The sequence below is a fragment of the Schistocerca cancellata genome, chromosome 9, assembly GCF_023864275.1.
Source record: "Schistocerca cancellata isolate TAMUIC-IGC-003103 chromosome 9, iqSchCanc2.1, whole genome shotgun sequence".
NCBI classification, from domain to species: domain Eukaryota; kingdom Metazoa; phylum Arthropoda; class Insecta; order Orthoptera; family Acrididae; genus Schistocerca; species Schistocerca cancellata.
This window is the reverse complement of record NC_064634.1, coordinates 28330250-28332966: the sequence shown is the minus strand read 5'-3', so window position 1 is coordinate 28332966 and position 2717 is coordinate 28330250.

The following is a 2717-nucleotide window of genomic DNA, read 5'->3' as shown; positions in this document are numbered from 1 at the left end:
CAATTCTCTCTCGCACAGCTTCAGGTGTAGCTGGAACGTCTTTATAAACAATGTCTTTTACGAAACACAACAAGTTTGGATTCCGTAGAAATACTGGAACACGTGAGGCAATACTGACCTTACGACTTATCTTAGAAGAAAGATTAAGGAAAGGCAAACCTACGTTTCTAGCATTTGTAGACTTAGAGAAAGCTTTTGACAATGTTGACTGGAATACTCTCTTTCAAATTCTAAAGGTGGCAGGGGTAAAATACAGGGAGCGAAAGGCTATTTACAATTTGTACAGAAACCAGATGGCAGTTATAAGAGTCGAGGGACATGAAAGGGAAGCAGTGGTTGGGAAGGGAGTAAGACAGGGTTGTAGCCTCTCCCCTATGTTATTCAATCTGTATATTGAGCAAGCAGTAAAGGAAACAAAAGAAAAATTCGGAGTTGGTATTAAAATCCATGGAGAAGAAATAAAAACCTTGAGGTTTGCCGATGGCATTGTAATTCTGTCAGAGACAGCAAAGGACCTGGAAGAGCAGTTGAACGGAATGGACAGTGTCTTGAAAGGAGGATATAAGATGAACATCAACAAAAGCAAAACGAGGATAATGGAATGTAGTCGAATTGAGTCGGGTGATGCTGAGGGAATTAGATAAGGAAATGAGACACTTAAAGTAGTAAAGGAGTTTTGCTATTTGGGGAGCAAAATAACTGATGACGGTCGAAGTAGAGAGGATATAAAATGTAGACTGGCAATGGCAAGGAAAGCGTTTCTGAAGAAGAGAAATTTGTTAACATCGAGTATAGATTTAAGTGTCAGGAAGTCATTTCTGAAAGTATTTGTATGGAGTGTAGCCATGTATGGAAGTGAAACATGGACGGTAAATAGTTTGGACAAGAAGAGAATAGAAGCTTTCGAAATGTGGTGCTACAGAAGAATGCTGAAGATTAGATGGGTAGATCACATAACTAATGAGGAAGTATTGAACAGGATTGGGGAGAAGAGAAGTTTGTGGCACAACTTGACGAGAAGAAGGGATCGGTTGGTAGGACATGTTCTGAGGCATCAAGGGATCACCAATTTAGTATTGGAGGGCAGCGTGGAGGGTAAAAATCGTAGGGGGAGACCAAGAGATGAATACACTAAGCAGATTCAGAAGGATGTAGGTTGCAGTAGGTACTGGGAGATGAAGAAGCTTGCACAGGATAGAGTAGCATGGAGAGCTGCATCAAACCAGTCTCAGGAGTGAAGACCACAACAACAACAACAACAACAACAAGAAAACATCCAGAGACGTCAAGTCTGGCGAGCGAACCGGCCACGACACATCACCTCCGCGTCCAATCCAACAATTTGGGAACTGTCTGTGCAACTCATTTCTAGCCATCAGCAATAAGTGTGCCGAACACCCATCGTGTTGATAACACATTCTGTTCCTTGTTCCTAAAGGTATTTCTTCCAATAACAGGCCTAATGTTTGTTGCAGGAATGTGGTGGACTTAATACCATTAAGATTTCCTTCGATGAAATAGGGGCCTACGATTCTGTCCTCCGGAATCACACACCATACATTCACCGACCACGGATTATGGTGTGAAACTTGCCACCGCCAACATGGATTTTCGATTGCCCTGTAATGCATGTTACGTAAATTAACATTTCCGTGGTTCGTGAATGTAGCGTCGTCAGTAAATAAAATTAAATTAATAGATGTGTCATCACTCTGAATCTGAAGTTGGGTCTATCGACAGAATTCAATACGACGGATAAATCCGTACCAATTAATTCTTGGTGGAGACTGATATGGTAAGGGTGATGTTTATGGCGATGCAGAACACGAACAACACTACTCTGTCTCATGCCAGACTCCCTTGCAATGTGACGCGAACTGACACAAGGATCTCGAACTACAGTGGCAACAGTACCAATTTCCGTTTCCTCGTTAGCTACTCTTCTTTTCCGGATATATTTCCGATGCGTTAAAGATCCAGTTGTTCTAAATTTAGTCATACACATATTTAAATGTACTACGTGTAGGGTGAGTACGTTGAGGATATCTTTCAGCGTATAAGTCTCTAGCTCTCAGTGAATTTCGTTGGCATTCTCCGTAAATGAGAAGCATATCGACTTGTTCTTCGAAGGAATACGTCATTCACATTCGCTTGATTCGACGACACTAGTTTCACTGTTCCTATTAGTACTGTATTGCGAAACCGTCGAATGGTGTTTACATGTCAGTGGCACGTTACATGGATACGCTGAATTCGGCGAATATTTACCACCTTTCTGACCGTTGTTTAACTTCAAAGACCTTATTGTTTCACATCACTCGATTCGTGTTGAAAGCCGCTATCAGAAAATAAGTACCAAACTATACCATCCCATTAAAAAAAAAACAAAGTTGACCTTCATATCTCTGATGCAACCCCACCTAGCAGCAAAAAACCAAAGTCATATTATGGCGCCCGTTGTCCCAAGCAACATTTGTCCCACAAACTTTTCAGATACTGTGTTATTCTAGGTGGCAATAGTTTGTGACTCACCGTGTGTATGTAAGTGTTATGTCTATGACTGAACAGGGTGAAATTCGCAGATTGTTTAATACTGATAGTATAAAATTTCTGCAATACAACAACATTAATTGTATCGTCTGTGAGAATTCTTCACTGAGCCTACGGCTGTAACCCCACTTGTTCTTGCCTCCTTTCCATCCTTCAAACTGTGCCAT